At 43.1% G+C, this 16,832-nt stretch overlaps 1 protein-coding gene across 7 annotated transcripts in view; it reads left to right on the forward strand.

Moving 5' to 3' along the window:
- Positions 1-16,832, forward strand: part of ELMO1 (engulfment and cell motility 1) — a 348,732-nt gene that overhangs the window by 169,557 nt on the left and 162,343 nt on the right. The window lies entirely within an intron of this gene.

Raw genomic sequence — 16,832 nt, forward strand, 5'->3', positions numbered from 1 at the left:
GGAGTTGGGGATAACGGGCACCTGGTCTTTGAATCTCTTATATGTGAAGCAGAGCAGTTGCATCGTTTCTAGAGGGGTTCATTTCCCATGGGGTGATTTGGTGTAGGAGACATGATGGTCTTACTATTCCATGGGCTTGTCCATAGGTTGGTTTGATATGAGTATCATAGTCGTTCTTTGTGGGATTGCTCATCTAAACTGACACATCCTGCTTGCTCTTAGATATCTAGAGCTCTCTCTAAATACCAGATGATATATTTATCCTTTACTCCAACAGTGCGATATGAAATATTGCATTTTAATACAGAGTAAACAAGCTGTCTTTGGCTTCGATTACAGTCACTTGACAAATTGCTAGATACTATCAAAGAGAAGAGCATGTCTGTACCTTCATTAGTCTAGAGTGTTGGTGTTTAACTCTATCGATATATGTAAACTTCTGTTACCCATCAATAATGTTTTGGATCCAGGTGCAGTCTCTTTTGGCAGGCACTACCACGAGCTTCATTTTCTTGTTGCACAAGCAGGGGGCACAACTGAGATGCTTTGTTTCCTTCAGAGACATTTTTTCCTTTTGAATTTTTTCCCTAATAAAGATTTTTCTTTTACCTTTATGCCTAAGTCCACAGAATGCATTGAGATAAGAGCAGTGCAAAAGCCAGCAAGAAAGCCTGTAGATATCGTTGGTTCCTGTTCCTACTAGGTCTGCTACAGACATCAGAAGCTCGGTTTCAAAAGACCGATTTGGCTGCTGAGACATCTAAAGCTTTTAAATGCAGTGTCTTGAGAGAATTTATTGACCAAAGGAAAAATCTATCTCTGTGCAATGGGCCAGGAGAAAACCTGTGCGTTGTGTTTACATCTTCCAAATTGAGAGTATTTGACAGACCCGGACAAATCTGTAGATGATGTGATGTTTACTTTTGAACGCCATCTTAAGTAAACCCGAGTTACCAAGAAGCACATTCACTATGTCTATAAATAAACAGTTTAGCAGCTATTTTAGATGTATGGCAAAGGTAACGTGTTCTGCAAGGTTCAGAGTGTAGCAGATATGCTTTGAGCCACCTGGTCTAGTGGGAGGTGTCCCTGCCCAGGGCAAGGGGGTTGGATCTAAATTGTCTTTGAGGTCCCTTGCAACCCAAACCATTCTCTGATTCTCCCTTAAAAACACCTGAGATGTCTAATGCCAAATCAGGCAGGGTAGGTCTGTCTGATTTTTTCTGCTGGTAAATGTAGGAGGGGCGTATCATCTCAAGAAAGCTGTGAACCCATTTGAATTAAGTGCTGAAGATCAATTTTATGTTTAGAAATGCACAGAAAAATTCTTGAAATCCAAAGTACAGCTTTGTATGCGGTGGTTTTGTTTGTATCCCATCATACCAGGGGGCTTGCACTGCCCTTCGCTGCTAAGAAAGGTGGTTGATCTAGAGGTTGGCCAGGTGTCTTAGGTTTCTTCTTTTCTGTGACATAAGAAGTCATTCCATAAATAAACCTCTTTTTTGTCACAGACGTGTTTTGTCCAGGTGCTGGGGGCTGTTAGTATGGAGATGATGTGCCACGTGTGGCACTCTTTGTGTGGATTGCTTCGAACTGCTGCAGATAGTTCCTTTCATGTTTTAACTTTTTCATTATCTCATCTTTCAAAGTGGGGATTGTGAATAAAATATGAGGCTTTGGGGTGGGGGCTCAGTTACCATATGAAGAAAATATGAGAGGAAAGCTATTTTTACTACCTTAGCTTTAGAAAGAAAATGAATTGTCATATTTTTTGGTTGTTTTCATGGGGGGGGGGGTTGGGTTCATTTTGGTTAGAGTCGCTCTATGGTTTGGAAGTGGGGGGTTTAGAAAGACAACTGAAAAATTCCCCAAGGATAGCTCTGGCTAAGGGACATTGTCTTCCAATGTCCTGAAGCCACTTGCTTTGGCGTTGGGAAAGCTGCAGGTCACTGGGATGCTGGGTGTACTGGTTCCTGTGGTGTTTTTTCATAGGCATGGGCTGTTGTCCAGAGGAGATTTGATGCGGAGACGAGGTTCACTGGTGCTTCTGTTGAGAGAAACCAGATGTAGCACGACTGACTTCTGTAAAGTCACGCTGATCTACACCCACATCTGCCTCCAGATGTGGCAATAAGATTGCGTCGTGGCCTTAAATTCACAGGGGACAGAGCTAAGGTTACCTCTAACTCATCCTTGAAGATTCACCTGTTCCCCACTATGTTTCCTTAATGGCTTTATTCACGCAGAACTTCTAATTATCATTTTAAAATGCTGTAATAAAATGCACCTTTAAAATATGGTACAGAAAGCAGATTTCTTGAAAGTGGCTGTCACAGATGCACATCTTAAATGACCTGTCATCAGCTGTATATTTTGTTGAGAAGTGCGGACTGGAACTGCCATCTCAGGAAAATGTACATTCGGGTTTATTCTGCACCTGAAAAGAAATACTGTATTGCTGAATAGGGCTGGACATCTTTAAAATCAGTAGTTGGAGTTTAGGATGAAGGTGTCCCTGGTAGTTTGTATGTGTTAGGTTTCAAAATACGTATTTAGGCTGCTGGTGTTTCTTTAGAAATTCAAAGCTCGTCATTATTGTGTTGAACATAAACTATTTTTCTAATGGTTTCTGAATTGTATAATTTAAAAGCCACAATAAATTACCTTTTACTCATGAAATATTCAGCAGTAGAAACTGTCGTAAAGTGCAGAATAGATAAAGGCTGTTAGACTGCCCACTATTTATTAAAAGCACTTTAATGCTGATTATATTCCCCTTGCTCCACTGTATTAAATACCTTCAGGCAAAAAGATGACTTTTTACCATTTATTTTTGGCCTTTTCAAGCATGAATTCATCCCAGTAAGGACTCACAAGAAAGTGTTGAAGGCACGCTACCTCTCCTGCTTTTGTTTTTCCCCGAATCACAGAGTCACAGAATGCTATGGGGTTGGAAGGGACCTCTGGAGATCACCTAGTCCAACCCCCTGCCAAAGCAGGTTCACCCAGAGCAGGTCCCACAGGAACGTGTCCAGGTGGGGTTTGAATGTCTCCAGAGAAGGAGACTCCACCACCTCTCTGGGCAGCCTCTGCCAGGGCTCTGCCACCCTCACAGGGAAGGAGTTTCTCCTCATGTTGAGATGGAACTTCTTATGTTCAAGTTTGTGCCCATTTCCTCTTGTCACTGAAAAAAAGACTGGCCCCATCCTCCTGACACCCACCCTTGAAGTATTTAGAGGTGTTGATCAGATCCCCCCTCAGCCTTCTCTTCTCCAGACTAAAAAGACCGAAATCCCTCAGCCTTTCCTCCTAAGAGAGATGCTCCAGGCCCCTCCTCATCTTTGTAGCCTCTGCTGTCCCCTCTCCAGCAGTTCCCTGTCCTTCTGGAACTGGGGAGCCCAGAACTGGTCCCGGTGCTCCAGACGGGGCCTCACCAGGATAGAGGGGCAGGATGACTTCCCTCGACCTATTGATGCTCCCCAAGATGCCCTTGGCCTTCTTGGCCACAAAGGCCCATTGCTGGCTCATGGGCATCCTGTTGTCCACCAGGACTCCCAGGTCTTTCTCTTCAGAGCTGCTCTCCAGCAGGTCAGCCCCAACCTGTCCTGGTGCAGGGGGTTATTCCTCCCCAGGTGCAGCACCCTGCACTTGCCAGTCCAGCTAGTTGACTTCTTAATTCTTTGACTTTGGTTCCAAAATGCTCATGGCTTGGAAATTATCTCTTCTTCAGCAAAGCATTTAAGCATATGTTTAAATCTCCTATAAGCAAAGAAAACTCAAGTGCAAGCTGTGAGTTGAGCATATGGTAACTGCTTTACAGAGGTGGACGTGCAGAGTAGAGGAGCTAAAACTTAAGAGAAAGGTTGGTGTAGTGTTTAAGTAACATGGAAGTTAGAATGAAACACATCCATAAGCCACTTCAGTGAAATCTCTGAATGAGGAAAGAGTGGGGTATTTGACTATAAATTTGTTAATCTTGTGCCTCTGTTGCTGTTAAAAAGACATGGAAGAGAATGGCTTTGCTGGGTACTTTCCAAGGCGCTCATCTTGGCGAACGCGGTGGTAACTCTGATTTCTCCCTGTGTGTCTTGGCTAACGAGGTGATTTGCCTCTGGTCCTCTTGCCTCCTGGAGCTGCCATCAGACAGTAGCACAGTTACCCAGAGATCAACCCTCCTTGCCCTGCAGGGAAGGCACTTGGACACTCCACATCCCTGCTATGCTGACAAGTTTGCAAAGAGCAGAAAAGCTCACGCTGTTCGGATTTCCTCCTCAGTAGCTATGAAACCTAAGGTGACCTCCATCTTCCTTTCTCTTCCTTCAAGTTTCAGCACATGACGTGTGCTCAGTGGAGAAGGAAGACCCGAGTAAAAGACTCCTGGTTTTGCTGGGAGGCAGTAACATTGCAGAAAAACATGAAAATGAAAAACAAGATCTAAAAAGACCATCCAGAACTGGAGATAGTAAATTTAATGAGAAGTTTGGAGTCCATTAAAACTTAGTATTTGTCATAAGTAAGAATTTGAGCTCAGCCTTTTGCATAAGTAGCCCTGATCCTCTCTGGTCTGTGCATGCAACACCCAGTTCTCTGTACTTCTGCTCGGTGACGCTGTTCCTACCCTCAAAAGCCCTTCAAACTCTCATTCCTGGTGGAAGGTGGCACTTGACTGTGTTACCTGATTTACGCAGAACTGGTACAGCTTCTCAGGCTTCCTGCTTTATTTCCATACTGGTGCATATGAGATTGTTTTATGTGAAAGCTGGTGAGGAGGCTGGGAGCTGATGGAGGGATGATAAATTTAAGCCACACAGCTGCAGTCTGAAGAATCATAGAATTGTGTAGGTTGGAAGGGACCTTTAAGATCATCTAGTTCAACCAAGATGTTCATAAGGCAATAGCATTACATGCCTGAAGTTATTCTATAGTTAAGGCATGTCAGACTTCAAATGTTTTTCAGTGTATTTTCAGAGCAGGGCACAGATATTCAACTGCCAATGTTCCCGTTGGATTGTTTTGATGGATGGTGTTTAGGGGCTTTTGGAAAAATCTGCACTCAAGCTTTGCGACAGACCCCAGGGATATATGCCACATGGCAGATGTATGTATTGTTCTAAAGCTTCTATCAGATAAATCCTTTCTTCACCGGGTTTACTTGCTTTTCTGTTGTGAAGTTTGTTAGATTTGGTTTCTTAGACTTCCTCATCCCTGGAGGGGTTCAAGGCCAGGCTGGATGGGGCTTGGAGCAACCTGGGCTGGTGGGAGGTGTCCCTGCCCAGGGCAGGGGGTGGGAACTCAATGATCTTTAACATCCCTTCCAACTCTAACCATTCTATGATTCTAATTTCTAGTAATTTTTTTGCCTTGAAAGAGAAGATCTAAATGTTGAAGTGTTTTAATGCCCTTGATGCTGTTTGTACATGTTCTTCCCGTAGATTTCTCACGTCAGTTATTGCCCAGGTTGCAGAATTGAAGTGATCTAGAAATTTTAACATTATTGTCCCTTTATCAAACAGAACGTGCTGGGCATTAGAAGGTATATAGTGATATTCATGGTTGTGCCCACTGAGATGAAGGTAATCAAATCTCATGCTTCAAGGAATAAGCTGATTGCTGCAAGGGTCAGGAAGCGCTTTTTCGTCTTTGCACAATTTTTCCTCTGCATTGCACAATTCATAGTTTGCAGTGGAGTTTGTTCCTCTTGGTCTTCCCCTGAAAGCATATTGGTCACTGCAGGATCAGCGTTCTAGACCTGAGGACTTGCCTGCTTTGATTTTTCTTTTGCTACAGCAAACACAATATTTTTATAACCGAATGTCGTAATTTAAATTTTTTCCCCTTGCTTGAAAGCTAATTGCCTTTTCGCCCTTCTCTTCAATTTAAACAGAAGAAAACTGCAGAAACAGTAAATAAAATTCGATAGTATTCGATTGTAGTATTCTTACTTTTCTTGCAATTTCATGATAAGGCAATTTGTAGTATTCTTACTTTTCTTGCAATTTCATTTCCTGCGGACTGAAGCATTTTACAAGTCAGGAAATGGTAGGAATTTGAAAAAACTTTTTTCACCAAAAAGATATTTAGTGCAAGGTAGCAATTTGCTGTTTAATCCTGAACTTTAAACTTTAGACTTTGATAAAATAATTTAAAAGAAATTCTAACCTCCTTTGTTCTTAGCTCTTTACTGCATTCATTCTTATTTAGCCACTTTTTTATCCTCTTGGCTGGGCCATCAGCACATCAGATAACTCACATTGTGTTATTATGGTTAGAGTTGGAAGGGACCTTAAATATCATCGAGTTCCAACCCCCCTGCCCTGGGCAGAACTTGTTTTATGTGTGTGAAGTGCTTAACCTTATGGTGTCCTGTGTGCAGGATTCTTTAGCTTCTTTAAAATTACATTTACTCAATTTTCATGGTTATTATTAATAATAAAAAGCATAGGGGGTGTTTGTGTGGAACTTAAAATAACACTAAAGAGCAAGAAAGAGATGTGGATGTAAGGGATTTTTTTTTAGCAGTGGATTAATGTATCCAAAAGACAACAAAAATCGTGACTTGATTAAGAGTGAAGAGTTCTTTCATCTGGTAATGAAAGGGACAGCAGGAATAAAGACCTGGAAGTTAAATCCTGATAAATTGAAACTGGGAGTAAGGTATAGGCATTAGCTGTGAGGATGCTGAACAAAGGAACTGGCAGAACAGAAAGCTGAAAGAAGAAAAAATTAGTCTTAATGTTGATTTCCTGTGTTTAGTGGAAGCTCTGGCTTTGGCACATTTGATGGTGTGGTAGAATAACAGTTGTAACTTGTCCTAATGTGGGTACTGTAACCCAATTCTACAATTTTTTATTTATTTCTTTTTTAATAGGCTATAATAGATAATGTAGTAACTTAAAAGTCTGGGCAGATGTGACAGCAAACAATAAATATTAAAATATTTTTGAGTATTGCCATAGGAAAAAGTATCGATAAAATAAAATATTCAAAATATCTCCCATTTGGAAAACTCTGCATCTCTTCTTGAGCTTGGAGGGCTTTGGTAGGTGTTCATTCTGTGTGTTCCACAGCAGCCCTTGGTTTCCAAAGGATGTATAAGGGAGCGCTGAAAAATAGAGTAACAAACCTCCCTCTTGCACTTTAAAGCATTGGAACAGGCTGCCCAGAGAAGTGGTTTGAGTCACCATCCCTGGAGGTATTCAACAGACCACGGAGATGTGGTGCTCAGGACATGGTTTAGTGAGGGACTTGCTGGTGTGATGTTTGCGGTTGGACTCGATGTTTGTCAAGGTCTTTTCCAGCTGAAAGGACTCTGTGATGCTAATGGTGCCTGCCTTGAGGAAGGAAGCAATAGGCAGAATCTTGTAACAAAAGTCAGGCTTTTAAAATTCACTTGCAAACCTGCAAAAAGGAGGAGCTCCAGACAACAGAGGTGTAGTCAAATGTTTGTTGCTTATCTGGAACGATGTCTGTACATTTCAGGGGTTGGTCATCCTTCAGGGACAGTTTAATGCTGAACAGATTGAAATTAAGAGATAAGTCATCTTGGAACCAATTCTGGACCTTCTTATTTCACTTCAGTGTGAATATTTTACGAATATGGGTTTATTAGAAGTAGCCCAAGTCTCCGGTATTTTTGCAGCAAGCTGTGCCTCAAATCTGAAGTGAGCCTGGGTGGTTTCACAGCACTGGGGTGCAAGAGTCACCATCCCTGGAGGTATTCAACAGACCACGGAGATGTGGTGCTCAGGACATGGTTTAGTGAGGGACTTGCTGGTGTGATGTTTGCGGTTGGACTCGATGTTTGTCAAGGTCTTTTCCAGCTGAAAGGACTCTGTGATGCTAATGGTGCCTGCCTTGAAGAAGGGAGCAATAGGCAGAATCTTGTAACAAAAGTCAGGCTTTTAAAATTCACTTGCAAACCTGCAAAAAGGAGGAGCTCCAGACAACAGAGGTGTAGTCAAATGTTTGTTGCTTATCTGGAACGATGTCTGTACATTTCAGGGGTTGGTCATCCTTCAGGGACAGTTTAATGCTGAACAGATTGAAATTAAGAGATAAGTCATCTTGGAACCAATTCTGGACCTTCTTATTTCACTTCAGTGTGAATATTTTACGAATATGGGTTTATTAGAAGTAGCCCAAGTCTCCGGTATTTTTGCAGCAAGCTGTGCCTCAAATCTGAAGTGAGCCTGGGTGGTTTCCATAGCCTGTCAGTTAACAGACTGGAAATGGTGCAGCTGCTCCTCAGAAGAGGCGTGGAGTTGCTTAATGACTTGGACATTGAATTGAACAACCCGGTGTTGGTTTCGTGGCAACTTCCTGTGTATTTTAACGTTGCTTTGTATAATCCAGAAGTGTTTGCGTTGGATTTTTGGGATGGAAGGACGCGTTGCAGGTGAAGAGGTGCGCTTGAGGTTTTGGTATCTGGAAGAGGCAGAAGGATTTGGGGGTTTGAGGACAATTGCACATGAGCAGGATGTCTACTAACGCAAGAACAGCATTAATTCCTGTGGTTCCCCAGACAAAGCTGGACTTACAAAGGGTAGAAAATGTCCAGTATTCCTTGAAACACAGGAGACCTTGCAAATAATACCCCTTTTCTTGGGCGAGTGAATATCCTTGTAACAACTCGCTGGTGAATTGGCTCGGAGGTAGGGAATATACCACTAATTGTCCCAGGTTGTCACCACAGATGAAGCTTCATGGATGCTTGCAAAGCACCGGAGGCGCTTCTGGATTGCTATTGACTGTGTGGTCAGAAAGCTTTACTCAGACTTTTAAACTTTGTTTACTCTAAGTAAAATGAGGTACCTTTTAAAAATTTGAATCTGTAAGGGGAGCTTCTGAGCTTTAAAAGTATTTAAACTTCAAATTGCTGGGCTTCTGAGAGAGAAGATCAAGCAGAAGGCCGGGATGCAGCCACTAACCAGGGGGAAGGCAGGCACCAAGTTCAGCTTAGCTCTATTTCTTTATCGGAAACTTTTCTCATGGTTAACACGTGCTGCTTCTCCAACCATGCTCTGTGCCTTGTGAACATTCACCATATTCAGGAAGGCAGCAGAAGGTTCCTTCTGTTGCTTGGTGGACCAAATAGATAGATACAAGTATTCTCAGACAAAAACGCGAAAACAGTGAATACTTAACTTCGCTCATATAAGTGTTCTTAACTTTTGGCACCACCTGGATCTGTGGAAAGCTACTTTGAACTGACTGAGCATATACCTACTTGAAACTGGTGGAAAACCCCTTTTCATGGAGGGGTTACACTTGGCCACCGATCATTCCTGGTCTATTAAAAAGGGCATCTCCTTGGTGTATTTTTTTGCAAGAGTATTTTCTCAGAGTAGATCAAAACAACAATGAAAGCAGAGTAATGAGAGCCTGAGATCTTAGTACATTTTCTTTAATTTATTTGTTGTTCACTAGTGGTATTTAATTGTAAAACATGATCTAGCTGCCCGTAATGTTTTAAATCTTTACCAGTCAAGCTCTGTCTTTGCAAGCAAAAATACCAGTAATGATGAAGAACCTGGAGGACTGGAGCTGCGCTGTGAAGATGACACAGATTTTTGTAACAATTAGTTACTTGTGGTATGTACGTGTTGAAATACCATCCATCACTTGCCTTTCTGTTGAAATGCTTGCTAATGAAAAGCTTAAGAAAATTAGTTTTTAACAATTAGGCTTCACTTGCCCTTCTTGAAGAAGCGCAGATTAGCTGGAACCGGGACAGGAGGAAGCTACAGACCCTCAGGCCTTTTACAGACCTTAAAGATGTTCACATTAAGCGAGAACTTTTAATAGTGCTGGCTAAGGAAAATAATCACAGGAGTCTGCGGGGTTATATTTTGCTCTGTTACACAAAGAAGGATTCCAAAAGCGAGCACAGCCACGCTTGAAACTGTTGTGAATGTGTTTTCATGGCAGATTTCTTCATATTGCGACAGGGAACTCAATTTCATGTTTCATAACATTTCTGGTCCCTCGGAGCTGAAGTTTTGCCATGGCTATCTTTTGTGACTTGAAAAATAACTTCAGTCTCATTTTTAAATATAAAGCTTTAATACCTGCGGGTAAGGGAAAGGGAAGGAGATTCTTGATTTTGGGAGAAAATTCCAAATAGCCTGGGGAATCGGCTTATGGCATTAAAACAACTGTAAATGGGATGTAGTGTTATGGGGTGGAGCCAGGAGGTGAAATCGTGACCTCCTGGAAAGCTTGGCATTAGGGTCTCGCATCCTAATGCAGGGCATGGCAAACGTAAGCACTGGCACGCCTGGACTGTTAATTAGCTAGCATAGCTAGACTTTCCATTTTGTTTTTATTTCATAAGAGTTTTGAAGGAAGACAGCCCCAGTTCTTTGTGGAGACACACAGTTCTTCTCACCTTTCTTCTGCTCAGCGTGTCAGGAGGTCCAGGTGTGCTCTCAGGACACCTCTCAGAAACAGCAGTCTCTCCTGTAATTCCTACTCAACATTTTTTGGGACAAATTAGAGCTGCTCTCTTCGTACACGCTAATTGTGTGCCTATAGATGCTGATAAGTCATCGGAAGAATATAATTATATGCTGCCTGCTCCAGGAGCCTGTCACAGGAGGCATTTCATTAATAGGGAGACACACATGCACGCACTCGTGCAGACTCTTTGTCTTTGAACAGGTTGTCATATGAATTTAGGCTCCCATCATTTTTTCTTTCTTGTACTGGGAATATGGGAACAAAATGGAGCTCTCTTCATATGAAGAGTCATTACACACATGAATTCTTTCTAACAGCAGAGTTGTTAGCGGCGGTGACTCTGTTCTGGATCTTTCCAAGTTAGTTTTGAAGGAAAAATTAATGGCTCGAGTTAGAGGTATCTCTGTTTTTTCCCTGAAGTCTTGCTCGTTTCTGACATTTGTACATACTTTGTTCTTTTTCCTGCAATTTTGAATGCTGTGTATTAACAGACCTCTGGCCTCCAGCGGTTCCAGGCTCCCACTCTTTCAGGATCAAGCTATCTGCTTGTTTTTCCTGGGCCTTTGTGTTTTAAATGTGCACAGCTTGCTAAGTTTCTTGCTAATAATCCTCCAACTGGCTGGTGGCATTATTTTCTTCCCTAATTACCACTACAGAGCATCAGTTTAATTATTCTGTTGAGCCTCTAAGAAAGGACTTAAAACATCCATCAGCTCTATCTAGCTCTATCAAAGACCTGCTTGATGACTGATGCTTAAAAAAAGCCATAGCATAATGATGTTAGCCATAGGCATGCATGAAGTGACTGATAAGGGGCTAAGGAAAAGTGATGGACCCTTTGTTCACCTGAATTAGGTTGTGGAGACACAAAGAATAATTGGTTGGTTGTGTTCATGTGAGTGTGAAAGTGCTTGTTGGCATGACAGGGACTTTCTTAATCTTTCTGCAATAAGTTTTCTTCTGGCAGATAATAAGACCTTTGGTCGTTTGGTTGCTCTTTGGGTATATTTCATTGTGAGGTTTACAGCCTCTCAGCACAAAATATAGTTGGTATTTGCATAGTAAAGTTCTAAAGCAAGATCTCTGCTAGTTTGTTCTGTGGGTCTCTCCAAGCATTCAATGCGAGTTAAGCACCAAACAACAAAACAGAAAGCAAAGTTGATTGCCTTATAGCAATTTCACTTGTGTTTGACTTAATGCTGAGAATATATTTGGTTCTTCACGTGTTCAGCTGTCCGTAGTTTCTGGTGTCTGGCACAGAAGAACTTTTACTCATCCTCATCAAATGACAGGACATCGTTTAGCGGAACCAAGAGGAGTGAACACAGCAGGATTCAGCACAGGGTTATCACAGGGTGGAGCAGAGCAGGACCAAGTTACAGGCTCTCGTATTCCAAGCTCTAGGCTGCACAACATCTCTGTGAATACCTCAGTTGCTGTTCATCAGGATTTTTTAGAGTAGATGGCAAACCTCCCCTCAGACGTTTCCGGGTGTATGCCTGAGCAGGAGAAGTTACCTTAAGTCTATAAATAGGCAAAAAATTGGCTGAGCTATAACACAGGAGTGTTACTGCTGAACGTGCTTTGCTGCAAGCAGAGACTGCCATCAACATAGATGAAACCATTTTAGAATAGGAAAAAGTTACCAGAGTCAGTGCCAATGAGAAGAAGTGTTGAGGATGTGAACGGTTTTCCACAGAAAAACCATAGGTTGAGTGTGTCTATCTAGGCCCTAAATGTATTAGTTAATCAGGCTGCAGTTGGGTTTTAATTTAGGCTTTTGGGTTTTATGCTTTCTATTAGAAAAAAATCTTACGATTCTGGATGAGGGGATTGAGTGCACCCTCAGTCAGTTTGCAGATGACACCAAGTTGGGTGGGAGCATTGATCTGCTGGAGGGTAGAAAGGCTTTGTGGAGGGATCAGGAAGGGCTGGATGGATGGGCTGAGGCCAATGGGATGAGGTTCAACAAGGCCAAGTGCCAGGTCCTGCCTTTGGGTCCCACCAACCCCCTGTAACGCCACAGGCTGGGGGCAGAGTGGCTGGAGCTGCCTGGCAGAAAAGGACCTGGGGGTGTTGGTGGCCTGTGGGCTGAAGATGAGCCAGCAGTGTGCCCAGGTGGCCAAGAAGGCCACCAGCATCCTGGCCTGTGTCAGGAACAGTGTGGCGAGTAGGACTCAGGAGGTGCTGGTCCCCCTGGACTGGGCACTGGGGAGGCCCCACCTTGAGGGCTGTGTCCAGTTTTGGGCCCCTTCCCACAAAAAAGACCTTGAGGGGCTGGAGCATGTCCAGAGAAGGGCAAGGGAGCTGGTGAGGGGTGTGGAGCACAAGTCTTGTGAGGAGAGGCTGAGGGAGCTGGGGGTGTTGAGCCTGGAGAAAAGGAGGCTGAGGGGAGACCTTCTGGCTCTCTCCAACTCCCTGAAAGGAGGGTGTAGCCAGGGGGGGTCGGTCTCTTCTCCCAAGTCCCAGGTGATGGGACAAGAGGAAATGGCCTCAAGTTGTGCCAGGGGAGGTTCAGATTGGAGATTAGGAGAAATATTTCCAGAGAAAGGGTTAATAACAGCCTTGGCCTGGGCTGCCCAGGGCAGTGGTTGAGGCCCCATCCCTGGAGGGATTGAAAAGCCGGGTTGACCTAGTGCTTAGAGACATGGTTTGGTGATGGTTTTGATCAGAGTGAGGTTGATGGTTGGGCGAGATGATCTTGAAGGTCCCTTCCAGATCAGTAGTTCTAATCAGATCAGTTCAGAGTAGTTCTAATAATTATTTCCTTGTGTTTGAAAATTATGCATTTTGGGGTTTGTGAACATGTAGCACATCTACAGGACTTGCAGTGCAGCTGGTCTAGAACTCAACCTGGTGTATTCTCTGGCTGTGCTTTATTTGTGTGATAATGAGGTTCCATTTGATTCCCCGCTCCCCATCTTTAAATAGCACATCATCATGGTTAATGAACATTTGAGTTGTGTTTTCAATCTTTTTTTTCCTAATATTTGCATATTAATAAGTCATTGAAAAACATTATGTAAATTTTATACTGTGGTGAATATATTATCAAATCAAATGGCCTTTAAGGGTAATTGTAGAAAGCTACTATCAGCTAGGTTGACGAAATTTGACTGTATTTACCTTTTTTTCCCATACAGTTAAGTAACGAAGACTTGGAATTGATAGAGGCATTTCATCAATGCCACTAAAATGTTGGAGAGGAGGCACACCTTGTTGGACTTTTTGGGGGTTTGATTTGATTGTTGGGTTTGGATTTTTTTTCCTGGGGGGTGGGTGTGTTTGTTTCTTTCTTTCTGTGAAGTCACAGTTGGATTTTTAAAAATATTTTGCCTTGAAAGGTGTGTTTTGTTTGCTCGAGTTGAGGGCATAAAGGTTTTTCAGTCTCTGCATCTGCAACTTCAAAGATTTTTTTGTAAGTAAAAAATGTTCTCTTTACCAGGCAGTTGAGAGCAAGGAGAAGTAGTTGTCTCTTTCCATTTTTAAATCAGGAATGGAAATCCCAATAGTGACTTAAAAAATCACAAGATCTCTTGTATTTGACCCTTTTTGCCATCTGTTTTTTGCGATGGCTTTCTCTCCATCTATCAGAGCGAGCTTAGAAATGAACAGAAGTCCCGTTCTTTCAATCTCAGTATATGGAGTTCCAAGATGACACCAAATAGGGTGTGAGGTGAGAAAAGTTCCATTTGTTGGAGCTTTTGGATGAGGTGGATGGGGCAGTAGGTAAGGATGGATGTGTTAGGCTGAAATTTTCAGGGACCTTCCTGAGAGTTAGGATTTAAAGTCTCATTAAATTTCTATCCTTTAAACTTGCCACTTACCTGCAGAAGCAGCAGCATCTTGCATTATTTAGCTTTGAAAAGGCTGAGCTGACCCCCAGACAGACAAATTTCTGCATCATCTCAGCACACTGGGAGAGCTATTTCTGTCCCTGCTCCCTGACAATGAACAAATAACCAAGCGTTTCCATCATCAACAGTTCCTTTCCTCCTCTCTTCCACCCCCAGTTTCCAGGGGTGGGTGGTGACAACTTGAAGGGATTAGATATATCTTCAGATACCTATTCATTTTGAAATTTTAAAGAAAAAAAAAAAAAAGAGTGTTTTTCCTTGTCACTGTTAAATTTTGAATTTTTAAATGTTTCTGTAGATGCGTTGGTAAAGCTGCCACAGTTATTTTCTTCTGTGATTCACTCCCGTTTAAAACTTCCTCTGCAGCACATGTGTGTGTTCCTTTTGTTTTCCTGTTAAACGAACCTCTGCAAAATCCAATGTTTCTGTAGAAGCATTGATGGAAAGCAAAGCTTCACGTGCATGGCCAGTCACGCCGCAAGTGGTGTGTTTGATTGGAGACTGGATTTTGCTTAGAAGGGCAGGGGACAATATTCCCCAAATACCTTGCCGTAGACACAGTTGCGAAGGCTGGAGAGAGAATCTGATGTCACCTTCATCATCATTTGGGTACGATATACCCAAAACATCCCACTGCATGACAGCTGATTTACTCAGATGCTACTTCTCCCTCCCCTGTGAAATTCAAACTTACAGTAAATTTCCCCAGGATCTTTCCCCATTTATAAACCTCACGTTTTTATCCATTCACAAAAGAGATGGCGTGTCGTACCATCTGCATAAGGAATTGAATTGCAGCATACGTGTCTTGAAGTATTTATGATCCCAACGAGGTTAAGCAAAACCTACGTATTATTTTTTTTAAAAACGAGATAAAGGAAAATCTAGACAAAAATACATTTGTTCCTCATGGGAAGGCAGAAAAAAATCACTACACCAGCTCGTTCTCACTAGGCTGAGCTGCCCCAGTGCAGGAAACCTTTATGTTTGGTATGGCTATAATATTATCAGGTTTTGTAGCTAAATGAAAAGTTTGTACCTTAACTTTGTGAACTTCCACAACTTACTGTGGATAGTGAAGAGCTGTGTGAATATCTGCTGGGCTACGTGGTCTTCGTAGCAGTATCGGTTTCACAGGAAAGACCACAGCGGGCTAAAAGCCAGGTGATGAATCTGCTTTTCCAAAGATTAAGCAGAGATGATGTATGCAGTGACATTTAAAATACAGATGCTACCTGAGAAAAGATACATTCCAAATACATTTTTGAGGATTTGGTCTTTGTACTTAACTGAGCCAAGACGTGATCCCAGCTCCTTTCCAAGGTTTCCACGTCTGGCTTCCCTCTATCACCCACAAGGTCTGACTCACAGAATGCTGCCTCTCTGTAGCAATTCATGATTATCTACCTGCAGGAGCCCTAAAATGCATCAGAAGGCAGAAGAGGAGGCCAGAACCACATCCCACTGATGGTTTCAGGGAACCCTATGGCTTACCATGTCTGGTGTAGCTGTTCCTTTAAAAAAACAAAAATAAAACCTCCTCCTAGTACGGTTGTATTGGGAAAAAAATTAGCGTGTAGAGCAAGCCTGGTTTATTTCCTTTTTATCAAACATTTGTTTTGAAGGGTAGGCTTCTGTAAATCATCTCATTAGTGGGAGCCCATCTGCTCACATTTCTTCCAGGATGGACCAACGCGTGTGTTGTGCGTACGCTTGTGTGCACAAGGGTTTCCAGTTCCACTCAGTGTCAATTCCCATTAGGCTTCAGGCAGGAGAGGAAAGATGAATGGTTTGGGAAGGGGAGAGAAAGCTGTGCGCGCTCGAAGGCTTCTCTGGAATGGTCTAACTCCTCTCCCTCAAATCACAGCCGTGTCTGAATAACGAGATGTTTGCTCATTTAAGCTACAGTGACAATGGTTCTTATTGATCATACCCGGGCCCCGATGTGGCTGAAGATGAGCCAGCAGTGTGCCCAGGTGGCCAAGAAGGCCACCAGCATCCTGGCCTGTGTCAGGAACAGCGTGGGGAGTAGGGCCCGAGAAGTGATCATCCCCCTGCACTCGGCACTGGTGAGACCCCACCTCGAGGGCTGTGTCCAGTTTTGGGCCCCCTACCACAAGAGGGACATTGAGGTGCTGGAGCAGGTCCAGAGAAGGGCAAGGGAGCTGGTGAGGGGTCTGGAGCACAAGTCTTACGAGGAGAGGCTGAGGGAGCTGGGGTTGTTCAGTCTGGGGAAGAGGAGACTGAGGGGTGACCTTATCGCTCTGTACAAGTACCTGAAAGGAAGCTGTAGAGAGACGGGGGTCGGTCTCTTCTCCCAAGTTACAGATGTCAGGACAAGGGGCAATGGCTTCAAGTTGCGCCAGGGGAAGTTCAGGTTGGATATTAGGAAACATTTCTTTACTGAAAGGGTTGTCAGGCATTGGAACGGGCTGCCCAGGGAGGTGGTGGAGTCACCATCCCTGGAGGTATTTAAGAAACGTGTAGACATGTTTCTTCAGGGCATGCTCTAGTGCC

The sequence above is a fragment of the Calidris pugnax genome, unplaced genomic scaffold, assembly GCF_001431845.1.
Source record: "Calidris pugnax isolate Ruff unplaced genomic scaffold, ASM143184v1 scaffold23, whole genome shotgun sequence".
In the NCBI taxonomy this organism is placed as follows: domain Eukaryota; kingdom Metazoa; phylum Chordata; class Aves; order Charadriiformes; family Scolopacidae; genus Calidris; species Calidris pugnax.